Source organism: Pleurodeles waltl, chromosome 1_1 (genome assembly GCF_031143425.1).
Source record: "Pleurodeles waltl isolate 20211129_DDA chromosome 1_1, aPleWal1.hap1.20221129, whole genome shotgun sequence".
Classification (NCBI taxonomy): Eukaryota; Metazoa; Chordata; class Amphibia; order Caudata; family Salamandridae; genus Pleurodeles; species Pleurodeles waltl.
This window is the reverse complement of record NC_090436.1, coordinates 548,249,477-548,265,910: the sequence shown is the minus strand read 5'-3', so window position 1 is coordinate 548,265,910 and position 16,434 is coordinate 548,249,477.

Genomic DNA, 16,434 nt, shown 5'->3' with positions numbered 1-16,434 from the left:
TGGATGAGCTGCCCTTGGGTGTTGAGGTGTGTGCAGGCTGGTCTGATGGTGTGGATGGGATAGGCTGAGGAACAGGAGACAGAGACAGGGTGGAGGCAGTCAGAAGAGGGAGGCTGGAAACAGGGACAATGGCTGCCGTCAGTGCTGAGGCCAGAGCATTGAACGATCGTTGATGGGCAGCCTGACCCGAATGAATGCCCTCCAGGTAGGCATTGCTCCGATGCACCTCCCTTTCTACCCCCTGGATGGCATTCAAAAGGGTAGTCTGCCCAACAATGATGGTCTGAAGGAGGTCAATGACCTCCTCACTGAGGGCAGCAGGGGTAACAGGGGCAGGGGCTGAGGTGCCTGGGGCGAAGGAGACGCCCGCCTTCCTGGGCGAGCGGGCACGGAGCGTAGGCTGAGGGGCTGCTGGGAGGGCGGGGCTGGTGCGCTGGGTGGCGGCTGTACCTGTAGAGGCGGGGGGCCCGGATGTTGCCGCCACCGCTAGGGAGCTCCCGTCCGAGGACGTGTCGGTGTCGCTGGTGTCACCACCGGTCCCCGTTGTGGTGCTCCCCTCACCCTCCGGATCACTGGTGCCCTCGGTGTCTGTTCCTGGGCCCACCGGGCCTTGTGACTTGCAGCTCCCTCGTGCTCCGATGCCAATTCTCCTCCGCCTGATGATGCTAATGCACACATGCACAAGAAGATGAAGAAGAAGGGTGGGGGGAGAAAAAATGAAGACCAGGTTGAGTGCATGCAATGTCAACACCGTTGGTGGAGAGGACAGACACAGGAGCCTCATGCACTAAGCCGCGCATTCGGGGTACACTACTCAGTACTTCTGACTAGGACAACAGGTCTAGAGACGACAAACGCGCACATGTGTGATGCTGGACCATCGATAGCTGTACTTGTCACCCTACAGAGGTGGGGGCCGGGAGCACAGGGCCATGCCTAAAGGAGAGGACTACACTACAGAAAGCGCCCTGGCCTAATGTCACCCACAACCCTCCTCCCCCACCCAGACGCCTCCACTGTGCAGAGAGATAGCAGAATGTGCTGATACTCACCCCCTTGTGTCTGCTGTGATGTCCTCAAGCGCCAATCCAAATCAGGGTAGGCCACCGCCAGGATCCGGGACATCAGGGGGGTCAGGGTACGACTGGCACCCCTCCTAGGTTGGGAGGCCATCCCCAGCAGTGACTCGGCGGTCTTCCTGGTCCCGCGGCGGATGTCCTCCCACCTCTTGCGGCAGTGGGTGCCCCGTCTGACGTGGACCCCCAGGGCCCGGACTTCCTTGGCGATGGCACGCCAAATGTCCACTTTCTGATGGGCGCTGACCTATTTGACATGTACAGGGTGGGAAGGAAAAATTCATCAATTTTCTGCATGTTAGATGCGATTGGCCCCCCCTCCCCAACCTTGCCATATGGCACATGCTCTCATCTGTCGTGCGTTGCACTCCTCATTCGCCCCCCACCCCACCAACTTACATCCACCCCACTCCACACAGGCATAGCCCATTCAATGTGCACCCAGTGTACTTACCTGTTGGTCTGGAGGACCGTAGAGTAACGCATACTGGGGGAGGACCCCATCCACAAGTTTCTCCAACTCCTCAGACGTGAAGGCAGGGGCCCTTTCCCCAGTCGCAGCAGCCATTGTCACTTCCAGACCGAGGTCACAGCAGCACTTGCAGGATAGGTCCTCTCCTGTGGATGATCAGGTCTCGAGTGATTAAGCAGATAGAAAATGGCGGTCACGCCCGCAGCGGTGCGTACCGCGGCGGTGCGTACCGCGACCGCCGGCGCACCTCATCATTGGCTCCTGAAACCCATAGGCTTCAATGTTAGCCAATGCGGCTTCGTATAGCGGTCTTCGACCGCCTACCGCCACGGTGTGCCACGCCAGCGCATTGACCTCACATCCCATTGTCCCACTTCACAGGTCAGGCAGCCGCCATTTCAAGGGCCCACATGGCATAATTTGTACTGCGTCACACAGGCCTTGCATTGCCACACATACACGCCTTTCAATACACAGATAATCGTGTGCTCGGCATGCTGTGGTGAACGTACCTGTGATTTGCTTGACTCTGTGCTCCATGTTGTCCTTTCTAGGCACCGTCCGCTGGGACTTGCGAGGAAAAGGATGAATCCTCGCGTGTACCGACCGCTGGTGGACCTGTCGACAATGGAAGAACGCCATATCATACTACGATACCGACTTGACCGAGCCACTATACATGAACTGTGTGCCCAGCTGGAGCCAGCCCTGATGTCCCCCATCCGCCAACCCACAGGAATTTCCCCTCTAGTGCAGGTTCTGTCAGTCCTCCATTTTTTGGCAAGTGGCTCATTCCAGTCAACAGTGGCCATGTCATCTGGAATGTCTCAGCCTATGTTTTCAAAAATTTTGTCTAGAGTGTTGTCTGCCCTGACGAAACACATGCGGAGCTACATTGTATTCCCTGAGGAGGTTGATTTGGCCACTGTGAAGGGTGATTTTTATGCCCTTGGACATATCCCCAACATAATTGGTGCCATTGATGGGACCCATGTGGCTTTAGTACCCCCAAAAGACGATGTGCAGGTGTACAGAAACAGGAAAAGTTACCATTCTATGAACGTCCAGGTGGTCTGTTTGGCTGACCAGTACATCTCCCATGTGAATGCCAAGTTCCCTGGGTCAGTGCATGACGCGTATGTGATGCGTAATAGCAGCATACCTTATGTGATGGAACAGCTACAGAGACAACGTGTGTGGCTAATTGGTGACTCTGGTTACCCCAACCTGCCTTGGCTATTGACCCCAGTGAGGAATCCCCGCACCAGGGCAGAGGAACGGTACAATGAGGCCCATGGGCGAACTAGGAGGATCATAGAAAGAACCTTTGGCCTCCTGAAGGCCAGGTTTAGGTGCCTGCATATGACAGGGGGATCCCTGATGTACTCACCAAAGAAGGTGTGCCAGATCATCGTGGCCTGCTGTATGCTTCACAATCTGGCATTGCGACGTCAGGTGCCTTTCCTGCAGGAGGATGGTCCAGATGGTGGTGTTGAAGCAGCTGTGGAGCCTACGGAGAGTGAAGAGGAGGAAGACAAAGAGGACGACCCAGACAACAGGGACAGAGTTATCCAACAGTATTTTCAGTAGCACACAGGTAAGAATCACCCACGCCATTTAACATTTACTGAAAGCCCCCTGCATCTTTACTTTGTGTATTTCCCCCCAGTTCTTTTAAACTGATGTTTGATTTTCCCTTCCCTTTTCAGTGCTGTATGACCCACTGCGTGACTTCTGCTTGGTTAGCCCATGGACTAATGCTTATTGACATCGGTATGTTGTCATCACAAAAATAACAGAACATTATTGATCAGTAATGTGTTATACATTTGTAAATAATACAGGCTGACTCCTGAATGATTTCAGTGCAGTGAGTGATTTATTTTTAGTGCTAGATATTGGTACATGATATTAAAACGGTGATGGGTGAGGGTGGAGTTATGTCCATGGCAGAGCCCAGTTCTCAGTTTCACAGGTGCATTTTCCATATGCCTGTGGAAGGATGGAGCAGGGGCAGTTCAAGGTTGGACAGGGTGACACTGTGGAACAGTGGGATGACATCAGGGGGTATCTTATGCTGGTGGGGGTCTTGGCATCCTACTCTGTCTTCCTGTGAGATCTCAGGTTCCTCTTGCGGGGTGGTTGTTCTTCAGCAGGAGGTGGGGTTCTGGTGGGCCGTCGTTCTGTGGGGGCTCCTGACCACTAGCGCCGGCGGAGGTGGTAGGCTGTTCCTGGCTAGTGACAGGGGCCCTTTGTGGTGCCACATGGTCCCGCAATGTGGTTTCTATCCGGTTGAGGGCCTGGACTATGGTCCCCATAGCGGTAGCGATGTTCCTGAGTTCATTGCTGAACCCCATGTACCGTTCCTCCTGCTGTGCCTGGATCTCGGTGAACCTGGCCAGTACCGTCGCCATCGTCTCCTGGGAGTGATGGTATGCTCCCATGATGGTGGTGAGGGCCTCTTGGAGAGTGGGTTCCCTGGGCCTGTCCTCCCCCCACTGTCTCACAGCAGCCCTCCCAGTTGCCCTGTTTCCCCGGGCCTCTGTCCCCTGGACGGTGTGCCCACTACCACTGCCCCCAGGTCCCTGTTGTTGTTGGGGTGTTGGGTCAGCCTGGGTGCCCTGTAGTGGCGGACACACCGCTGATTGACGCGTCCGCGAGACAGAGGCATGGGCCCGCTGGGTGGGAGCTGTGCTGGTGTTCCCAGAGGGGGTTGGGTCTGCTGTGGCCTGTGTCTGTGTCTGGGGAACCGACTGTCCAGAGGTCCCCGATGGTCCGGGCTGGTCATCAGGTTCTAGGTCGACAGAGCTGCTGTCCTCGCTGGGGGCCTGTTCTGGGGGTGGGATGGACAAATCTGGACCCTCCGTGGCGGTGTGTTGGCGTTCGGGCCCTGCAGGGGTAAAGGAGTATGGTTATTGTTTCTGTGTGTGCCATGGCGTGCATTTTGAGTGCCCTTGTCCCCCAGTGCTGGCATTCCCTTGTGGGAGGTGTTGTGAGGGTGGTGGGGGGGGGGTGTATGGGTATGTGCAATGGTCATGCTTTGGTGGTGGTTGTCTATGGTTTGTGTTGGCATTCAGGGGTTGGTGTTGTTTAGGGTGGGTTGTGCTGGTGAGACATTGGCAGGGAGGTTGTGTGCTGGGGGGTTGAGATTGGGGGTGAGGGGTGGGGGGTTGGCATGCTGGTGGTTGGGGGGGGTGAAGTAGTTGAGATTCGACTTACCAGAGTCCATTCCTCCGTGTACTCCAGCGAGGCCATCAGGATGCAGGATGTTTACTACCTCTTGCTCCCATGCTGTGAATTGGGGTGGAGTGGGTGGGGGTCGGCCGCCAGTTTTCTGCACAGCGATGTTGTGTCGCGACACCATCGAGCGCACCTTCCCCCGTAGGTCGTTCCATCGCTTTCTGATATCTTCCCGATTTCTGGGATGCTGTCCCACAGCGTTGACCCTGTCTACGATCCTTTGCCATAGCTCAGCCTTCCTTGCTATAGTGGTGTGCTGCACCTGTGTGCCGAAGAGCTGGGGCTCAACCCTTATAATTTCCTCCACCATGACCCTGAGTTCTTGGTCCGAGAACCTGGGGTGTCTTTGGGGTGCCATGGGGTGGTGTGGATGAGGTGTGGGGTGGTGTTTGTGGTGATGTGCGTGGTGATATGTGGTGATGTGTGCGTAAATGTGGTGTGGGTGATGAAGTTGGGTTCCTGTGTGTGTTGGGGTTATCGATTGCTGTGCTCGCTCTCTCTATCTCTATCTCTATCGCCTTCTCTCTGATTTCCAACTAGTGGGGGTTTGTGGGGGATGTGGGTGTGTGTTTTATAGTTGATTGGATGTGTGGGAGTGTTGTTTGTATGTGTGTCAGGTGTGTGTATTTCAAATTGTCCAATGTGGCTGTGTTTTGGAGCTGTGTGTGTATTTTGAGCGCGGTGGTGTGTACCGCCAATGGAATACCGCGGTTGAAAGACCGCCGCGTGGATTCGTGGGTCAGAATGGCATGGGCGTGTTTGTGTTGGCGTGACGGTGGAGGTTTGGTCATCTCCAGTTTTCCGCGGCCCGCTGATGAGGCGGCCTTCCTTGGATGTCGGATTTTTGGCGGTTTCACAGTTGGTGGTCAGAATGACTGTGGCGGTTTACCGTGGCCGCGGCGGTAGAATGGCGGACTTCTGACCGGCGGTAAGGGCCTTTTACCGCCGAGGTTAGAATGACCCCCATTGTGTTTTCTGAACAGTTCCTGGGGGAGGAAAATAAAGTACAGTTTTACAGATAAGTATTCAACTTACAGTTCTTATCTCCGTGTTTTAGGTAGTCTGTTGTTGGGGGTTTAAGTTAACCCCAAACACCCCCCACCAGCGACACGGGCCAGTCGGGTACAGAGGTCAAAGTTGAGCAATTTTAGCTTGGGCTCCTATGGAGACAGGGGGTACTCGTAATCAGGTCTACTAGCAGGTAAGTACCCGTGGCTCGGAGGGCAGACCAGGGGTGATTAGAAGAGCACTGGAGGGGGCACAAGTGAGCACCAAACATGCACCCTCAGTGGCACAGGGGCGGCCGGGTGCAGGATGCAAACAGGGACGTCAGGCTCCCAATGCTCGTCTATGAGGGGATCCTGGTGGTCACTCAGAGGCTGCAGGCGAGGTCCAGGGGCGTGTCTCGGGCACACCTCTGGTTGGACAGGGAAGAGAACCTGTTGATCATTGCTGCATCGGGTGACGGTTTCTCCAAGGCTTGGGGGCTGACAGTGTAGTGGGTCCTTTGGCATCGGATATCTTCGTCCGGAGCTTTCGCGGTCAGGAGGGTCCTCAGGATTCCCTCCGCAGGCGATGTCGTGTAGGGGTGGAGGGTCAACCCAGGGTGAGAGAGGATCATCTGGGGATCCTCTCTGGCTGGGTGGACCACCTGGACACGGGCCATGGGCGTCGGGTACAGAGTAGTCAGGACTCACGCTTCTGGAGTGAGGCGGGAATCCTTTAGAAGAAGTTTCTTTTTCTTTTCTTCTTTTGACAGGGCCACTGTCCTTGAGAGTTCTTGATCCACTGTAATGCAGGCAGTCCTCTGGAGGTTTTGCATAGGTTCCTGGAACTGCAGGATGCGTCGCCTTTCTTGTGCAGGTTCTTTGATGCAGGAGACAGGCCGGTAGGGATGGGGCCAAGTCAGTTGTTGTCTCCTTTTCTTCTCTGCTGGGGTTTCAGCTAAGCAGCCCTTCTTCTTCTTGTGAGTCATTGGGAATCTGGTAAGCTAGGTTCAGGGGAGCCCTTAAATACAAGGTTTAGGGGCGATACAGGGGTCAGAGTGCAGTAGCCAATGGCTACTGTCCCTGAGGGTGGCTACACCCTCCTTGTGTCCACTCCCTTTGGGGGAGGGGGCACATTACTATCCCTATTGGTCCCTGTCCTCCAAACCAAGATGGCGGATTCTGCAGGGAAGGCATCAATTAATTTCTGGACACCTTAGGGGTGGTCCCAACTGAAGTGGTCACTCCACCTTTTTTTTCTTAAGTTTCCCGCTGAACTGGCCGCCAAAAGAGGGGGCTTTCTCCACTAGCTGGAGTGCCCTGGGGCACTTTAACGCGAGGCCTCAGCCTTTGAAGCTCATTGCCAGGTGTTATAGTTCCTGCAGGAGGGAGGTGTGAAGCACCTCCGCCCAGAGCAGGCCTTGTTTCTGGCCTCAGAGAGCACAAAGGCCCTCACCCCATGGGGTCAGAAACTCGTCTCTTAGTCACAGGCTGGCACATACTAGTCAGTCCCTCACTAGAGGACCGGATAAAATACAGGGGCCATCTCTAAGATGCCCTCTGTGTGCATTTTGTTATTAAATCCCACACTGGCATCAGTGGGGGTTTATTGTGCTGAGAAGTTTGATACCAAACGTCCCAGTATTCAGTGAAGCCATTATGGAACTGTGGAGTTCGTAATCACAAACTCCCAGACCATATACCTAATATGACCACACTGTACTTAGAATGTCTTAGAATGAACTTAGACACTGTAGGGCCATATTGCTCATACAGCTATGCCCTCACCTGTGGTATAGTGCACCCTGCCATAGGGCTGTAGGTCCTGCTAAATGGGTGGCTTACCTGTGCCATAGGCAGTGTTTTGTGGGCATGGCACCCTGAGGGGGATGCCATGTCGACTTTGCCTTTTTCTCCCCACCAACACACACAATCAGCAATGGCAGTGTGCAGGTATTAGGTGAGGGGTCCCTTAGGGGGTTACAACACATGCTGCAGCCCTCAGGGACCTTCCCTGGTCACATGGCCATTGGTACCACTGGTACCGTTTACAAGGGACTTATCTGTGTGCCTGAGGTGTGTAAATTGTGGAAACAATGGTACATTTTTAGGGAAAGAACACTGGTGCTGGGGCCAGGTTAGAAGGGTACAAGAACACTTCCAGTCAAGGCATCAGTATTGGGCGAAAAGTAGGGGGGGTAACTGCAACAAGTGCCAGTTTCCTACACTCAGTTTCTAACATCATGTAATTATAGGTTTCAAACGCAATGCTTACTAAGGATAAACATTAATTGTATTTGGATGTCATTTGTTTGTCTAAGCAGGCACTGCCCTTTTGATACATTGGACGTTGCCACCTTTAGTGATCCTGCAGCAGAAGGTATAAAAATATGAGTATAGCTAAATAAAAACTCCTTTGCATCTGATAGAAAGGCCACCATTAGAGGCATTTCCAGTATTACTGTTTGCATTTGCAAAGGAGGTCTTGCTGATACACCTCAAATATGTCTTAACAAACTTGGGGATACTTATGTGTAGAACTGTACACATAGGTCCTCATTATGAGTGTGCCGGCCACCACTGTTAAAGTGGCTGTAATACTGCCAATAGGCTGGCGGTAATTGCCACCAAATTATGACCATGGCGGTGATACCTCCCATAGACAGCCAATTTACCACACCAACCACCAGGGCATTAACACCACGGCGGTAGCCACCTACAGCCAAGTGAAGGTACCACCCACCATATTATGACATAGCAAACCACCAGGATTCCCGGGGCATTAGCAACGCCATCAAAAGCTTGGTGGAAACACATTACAGAAAAGGAAAGACTCACCTTCAGGGACACAGAGGACTCCGCGGCCGCCATGGAACCGGAATTCCAAGTTTTCCTGATGCTCTACCACACCATGGCCATCCTGGAGCGCCAACGAAGACGGTGAGTACAGCCGCCTAGCACACAAGGGAGGGAGGGGAAAAAAAGGAGAGTGACACACATACGCAAAACTCACACCATACACACACACACACACAACCAGCTTTACAGTACATCGACAGTTACAGGACCCTAAATCAAAGAATGCAAACACACATACCTGTAGCACAACCACTGTAATTTGCTGCCAACAGCCACCATAATGAATAAATAAATAACTATATATACGTCAATGTACAGATTGGGCCAATGGCCAGTCCAAAGTACTAAAGGGCCACATGGCCTCAGAGCATCGTCCAAGCCCCAACTTGACTCCTGACATCATCTGGACTCCACTGTTCAGGTGCATCATGTTGGTTGCAGGCACCTCAGGGGGAAGGGGAGGTGGGGGGCACACCTCAGCTGGAGTGGTTATCATGCCCACTGGTTCTGGAGGGGCCTCCTTGCCCACTGTCCCTGGAGGGGAGTCTTAGGCCACAGTCTCTGGAGTGGGAACCATGCCCACTGGTTCTGAAGAGGGCTCCCTGCCCACTAGTTATGGAGGGGGCTCCTTGTCCACTGTCCTTGGAGGGGAGTCTCAGGCCACAGTCCCTGGATGGGGTGCTACATGGCTTCTGATGGTGGAGGGGGATCCTTGCCCTCCGGTGGTGGATGGGAATCTTTGTCCTCAGGTGGAGGATGGGGATCCTTGGGTTAATTCCTGTGAGGGGCCCCCTTGGTCTTTGTCCTGTGAATTGTGCCCTTCCCTCCAGGTTTATGAGGTGCTTCTACTGACCACGTCCTCTGTCTCTTAGGTTCCGCCACCCCGACCTCCATTTTTGAGGCGGAGGTGTGTCCTTTCTGGGAGTGGCTGCCGTCCCACTCAGGGGCCCCTTAGTGCCAACAGCAGATTTTTGGGTGGGAGCAGTGGCAGACTGGCTGGTTGAGGTGGTGGGCTGGGTGGTTAGGACCTGGCACTTATGGGCAGGATGGGGGGTAGGGAAGAGGTCAAGATGGGCAAGGAAAACCTTCTTAGGGACTTTGAGGAGGGATGTGGCAGGAGGGATGGGAGTGGAGGTAGAGGGAGTGATAGTAGGAGGAGTAGGTGTGCTGGACTTGGGTGTAGGTGCATGGACAGTGTGTGTGTGTGAGGTGGATGGCTATAGGGGGTCTGAGTATGAGCGTTTGTGTTTCTTTGAGGGGGGGGAGACAGGGCGGGAGAGGACCCTGTGGATGAATGTTGTGGTGGTGTCTGCAAATGAGGTGGGTGTGCTGCATGAGGTGGTGATGGTGGTGGTGACTGCGCATGTGGTGTGTGGGGTGCATGTCTGAGGGCCTGCTGTTGTAGTGTCTGTGTGCAAGGGTGTACAGGTGGCAGGGTCTGGCACTGTTGATGCAGTGCATGAAGGTGTGAGTGCGGATGTGACTGTGAAGGAGTAGGAGGGGAAGGGGAGAGGGAGGCAGTGGATGTTGTTGTGTGTGCATTAGTCTGTTGCTTGTGTGAGTGCTTGTGGCTTGAAGTTTGGTGCCTGTGTTTGTCTGTGCTACTCTTGTGTTTTGTTTTGTGTGCATGCTTGTCTGTATGTATGCATGGGATGGGTTCAGGTTAAGGAGACTGGGACTGGGAAGTGGTAGTTGGAGGGGGGACAGTAGGACCAGGGACACTGGCTGCCATCAGAGAGGAGGCCAGAGCCTGAAACATTCTCTGTAGGGCTGCCTAGCCACTGTGAATGCCCTCCAGGAAGGCATTGCATTGCAGCATCTGGAATGCCAGCCACTGAATGGCATTCTCTATTGTTGACTGCCCTACAGAGATGGATCTCAGAAGGTCAATAGCCTCCTCACTGAAGGCAGCAGGGCTCACTGGGCAGGGCCTGAGGTGCCTGGAGCAACGGAGATGGCCAACCTCCTGGGTGAGTGGGCACGGGCAACTAGGTGGGAGGCTACTGGGAGGGCGGTGTTAATACAGGGGTGGCGGCTGTCCCTTTAGCTGGGGTGGTTCCAGAGGTGTCCGCCACCACCAGGGAGCTCCCAGCAGAGGAGGTTTCAGAGTCAATGTTGTCACCTCCTGTCCCCGCCGTGGTGCTCCCCTCGCCCTATTTCCCACTGGTCCCCTCGGCGTCGGTGGTCTCTGCCTCCTAGGTCCCGTGGGCTGTAGCTCCCTCACTCACTGGGGCTCCTGCTCCTTCACCAGATGATGCTAATGCACACATGGACAGGATGACAGAAGAAAATAGGGGGGAGAAAGAAAGGGAGCACTGGGTCAATTACAGCACCAACACCACAGATGGCATACACATCATCATCACACACAGGGACCAAGAATGAGCAGTATGCACCACATTGGCATACCATTGGCTAGGTACCACAGCAGAATAAAAGCCAAACACTGCCTTCTGCACCCCTCCTGGGACTTACTAAGCCCTGTCTAATATGTAAAGCCACCTAGCTAGCTATCCAGATTTAGCAAATTCACCCAATAACCCTGAGCTGGAGCACGCAGCAATGTATGAGCTGCCATAAAGGGGCATCCACTGACTAAAACCCACCACCAGAATCCCATGCTAGGCAACAAAGATGTTTGTCATACACACTAGACTTACCCCCTTGTGGCTGCTGTGATACCCTCAAGTGCCCATTCAGCTCTGGATAGGCCACCGCCAGTAAGCGGGCCATCCGGGGTTTCAGGTTTCGACTGGCACCCCTTCCACTTTGGAAGGCCGTCCCCAGCTGGGCCTCCGCGGTCTTCCGAGCCCAGCATCTCAGGTCCTACCACCGTTTCCTGCAGTGGGTGCTCTGCCGCTATAAAACCCCAGGGCCCGCACACCACAAGCCGTTCTTCCGGTGGACGCTGACCTGCAGGGAAAACACAGAGGGACAGCATGAGTCCGAATATCCAGCCTGTCACACATATGGCGTTCAGACATCATTTGCCCCTCAAATGGCACATACATCACCCGGAGCCCTGCATGTACACTACCACCGGCCACACCCCCCACCCAAATGACACACTGCCAGCACACACACCCATCTCCATGCAGCCTTGTCTCATGCAATGTTCCCATGGTGTACTCACCTGTTGGTCTGGAGGCCCATACAGCTGCCCATACAGGGGTCCGACCCCCCCACCAGGCGCTCTAACTCCTCTGAAGAGAAGGCAGGGGCTCTTTCCTCTGTTGCATGGGCCATGGCAGGTTCCAGACACAGGTCAGAGCAGCACACACAATGGAGGTGTTGTCCTGTGGAAAGTCAGGAATCAAGTGATGATACAGTCAGAAAATGGCGGTCGCGTCCACGACGGTGTACACTGTCACCCCTGGCGGTGATCCTCATTGGATACTGTACTCCAAAGAGCCCCATATTAGCCAATGAGGAATTGCACGGCGGTGCAGACCGCCTTCCGCCATGACGCCCAACGCCGGCAGAGTGAGATCACTTCCAGCTGTCCCTACATACAGGACAGGCGGTTGCCATGTTATAGTGCTGGTTCGCAATTTTCGAATACAAACTGCGTCATTGGTGTCGATTGTACATACATAGCCATTTACAGTGTCCAGCTACATACATGCTCTATGTACATTGAAGTGGTGGATCAATTTTTCACGTTGTCACTCCCTTCTCACTCTTCTGTCCCTTAGGTACCTACCACTGTGGAGGAATAGGAGGAGGAGGCAAGCCCCCATGTACAGACCCTTTGTGGACTTGGCTACACTTGAGGACAGGCACATAATACTCACTTATAGACTGGACAAGGCCACAATCACAGAGCTGTGTGCTCAATTGGAGCCTGATCTGATATATGCTGCTCGTCATCCCTCTGGGATTCCCCCTCTTGTGCAGGTCCTGTCAGTGCTCCAGTGCCTGGCAACAGGATCTTTCCAAGTGACAGTGGGCTTGTCTGTCACAGCCAATGTTCTCAATAGTGCTGGCAAGGGTTTTGACTGCCTTGCTCTAACACATGTGCAGCTACATCGCTTTCCCCCCAGTAGAAGATTTGGCCACTGTGAAGGCTGGATTCTATCCGATGCGACATATTTCAAATGTTATTGGGGCCACTGACGGAACACATATAGGATTTGTCGCCCCTGGGTCAATGAACAGGTGTTCAGGAATAGGAAGAGTTTTGACTCAGTCAGTCTCCAGATGGTGTACCTTGCTGACCAGTTGTCTTATCCAGGTGACTGGTTGACACCTGTTCGGTATAAGTCAATAAGGACGCTCAATGAAGGACCACACGCCAATTATAAATACAATTTAGCTTTACTAGAATTGCAGGTAAAAGGTAGGCATTTAGCACATTAACAATAGTAGAATAAGAATAGCAATGAAAGGCATCTATTTATATATATATAAGTACACTACAAGGAGCATCTATGTATATATATATATATATATATATATATATATATATATATATATATAAGCAAAGAGTTCACTGATAGATATAAGTTTTGATTAACTGTATACTAAAATGCATCACACTACGATATTCAGGAAGCAGAATATAAATGAGTTGAATACTTCAGATAAGCTTTGATTTACTGCACACCAAAATGCATGTTTCAATTACTGCAGCAGGCTCTCACTACGATGTTCAGGAGGCAAAATATAAACAAACTAAATATTTCAGATAAGTTTTGATTTACTGCACACCAAAATGCATGTTTCAGTTATTGTAGCAGTTCACACTAAGAGGTTTAGAAAGCAAAATATAAACAAGCTGAATACTTCAGGTTATAAACACAGTGCAAGCATAAATAATCAGTCCTAATAATAGAGCAGAGAAACAAAGGCCTTTCATTCTTGTGTGGAAACTTAACTTAGTCCACGACATGCTGGGAAGCCCTCTACCGCCTGCTTGGACCTCTCTCCCCCTCAAGCACCACGAGCAAACAGGGAGGCAGCGCTGGGCCATGGCAGCTTCCACAATTCCATCTGCGAGCTTCCAAATCCCTCACCCACACTTCAGTGCTTAAATAACTCGAAGGTTGGATTCTATCTCATTCTGGCATTTTCTAGCTATGTTATCAGTACTTGGCTGCTCTGCCCTTCTCCAGCCTTTGTTTTCATTCCATCTTCTCCCTGTACTCTCGTTCTCAAGGTTGAGACGGAGTCTTCTACACAAACAAGCATGAAAATAATATCATGAACTTTTCCACAATGTTTGGGAGGGGGTTTCAACAGGCATTACACTCATCTACACTGCTCAAGCTAATTCACCCTTCGCGTTACAATGTCTTCCGCATCTTTCCCTATACTGAACACTCCACCCCTTAGATGAGCGTGATGCATGTTGAAACGGATATCATTTACTTTGACATTCCGCTAGCCAGGTTGCTACTAATACTGGTCAACGTTATTCTAAGCGCTTGCATCTTTAGTATGAAGCTGCTTTGTGCGTACATATAGTCTACATAGTATAGTCATTAGCGTAACACAAACAATCAATAACCAAATTAACTGTTGTAACACTATAGTTAGCGTCTTTATAGCTCCTAGTGCCCAGCCTAAGAAGATGTCATACCAATGATGCTCAGTTATTTGCTGGATGCATGAAGCAGTGTGCATAACTGTTTAGTGTTTATGGTCATCAGTATGGCTGTATCCTTGGTGTATTTAGCTGCCATATCAAATTTAGCAAAGGTAACTTGTGCGTAGTGCCTGATTGCCTCTTATCTGGGTAGCTTAACAACAAGCGAGATGTTCCACTCTAACTGCGCACGCATTTGCGTCTGTAATGTGGTTATGGTGAACTTGGTCGGTACAAGATGTGAGTGCTTATGTCAATAATGCTGGTAATATTGCGCGTACATATTACTTGCTCTCTGGTGGTTTGTATAAATCCGTTAATAAGTAAGGGATGATTAATGACATAACATATACTCTCTGTCCCTATCTGATATAAGTCTGTGCCATTTAATAGGATAAGGTAACCTTTCACATTCTCCCGGTATTGTGTGAAGACATGGATCTAGCACCCGTCCAGTGTGGGTACATACCCACCCCTTAAACCAATCTGCACATCTAGTGGGATCTACAGTGTGATTCGTTTAATCAATCTACTTTTTGTCAGTGTGAGGGATCCACCATTCTTTTACTTATCACTACGGGGAGCAATATAAAGGGGCACCATATGTCAGGAGGAAGATCACTTCTTACTATATCAAAAAGAGCATAACACATTTCTTCCTCACCGTGAAACTGTATGGGCTTTAACCATATTTCTTCAGGCAAATGCAATTGTTGTCTCCAATATTCACCCTGAGGCTGTCCCCATTCTGCGTTAAAGTCTGCATACTGTAGATTAACAATGCTTTACCATAGTATGCACTAGATGCCCTTGGACACTGCTCGTGTGTTTTAAAAGCACTTGTTTTTTTTCTCGAATTGTTCATAAGTGAAATTATGCTATAGCCAATCGCGATACAACCCACTCAGGACTTTCCATACTTCTTGTGAGTGTGTAGGCCCCCATTGAGAAATTACTTTTATGGCCTCTCCTGTACTATATCCTGTAGAAGATAGCTTATTCCTAATGGCTTCAACATCAAAATAATTCAGGGCCCCTACCCCGATTCCGGTGGCCCCAGCTATCAAGGACCCTAGATCTCTTCTATTGCGTAACTTTGGCAAGGGCCATAACTGTGGTGTCCATGGTGCACATAATGGATCATACTTTGAGACATTCCCCTTGACAAAATGTATCTGTAACACAATACGATTAATTATGCATGCATGCAGAACTTGCTTACATTCTATTCTATATTGCATTATAGAAACGTTGCTTAAGTTGTTAACCATGCGTCTTTCGGTTATATAAAACATGAAGGCTGGTGTTCTATTGTTCATTGTAACAACCACCATGTGTCCTGGTATCACAATATTTACATATCATGTTTAGCATGTAACTCAAAGCCTGTACTGTTGCTGGCGTCCCCTCCACCTTGTTCAGTCCGTTGGCATGTCGGATTTGCTGTCCAGTTACCTTCCAGGTCACAGCTTTGGCAGCCATCCACTTGCCTCCAGGTACCTCCACGTTGCAAAGTGAAACATTTCCCTGGTCATCAGTTATGTTAGCGGCTTGAGGTGCACAAGTGACATGAAGGACTATATTCGGTTGGACTCATACACTTTTTCCGGTTATAATCATGAACCACGTCATCGATGCAGATGTCCTCATTTACGACCGTGGGGTAAGTCTCACTGCAAGTACAAATACAGGTACATTTGAGTTCTTTAAAAGTATAATATACGTACTCCCCACCCCTTGACTCAATAGCTCTCCTGCCTCTGGCTTTTTCCCTGGATGGTTCACCCATACTTTTCTTCCTGTGCTTCCAAGTCCTCCCTCACCTCTCTGGGTGTTATGGGGGGCAGATCTTTCTTCAATGTGAGGGGTGTACGCTTGTTCACAAATCACTTGTGCAAGTCTATCATGTGCTGATAACTTTTTTTGCTGTTCTTTCAACAATCCGTTATATCTCTCAATCGTGCCTACAGCTTGTGGATAATAACTAAGGTGCACAATCCACCGAATTCCCTGTTCCTGCGCCCAGCCCAGCATTGTTTTCCCTGAAAAGTGGGTGCCCCTATCTGTTTGGATCTCATCAGGGGCCCCATAATGTTTTATCAGGTAGTTTAGCCCTCGCAAAGTGGACTTTTGGTCTGCAGACTTACAGGGCATACCCAACATAAGGCCAGAGTAGGTGTCCACCATGGTCAATACGTAGCTTTTTTCTCCTTC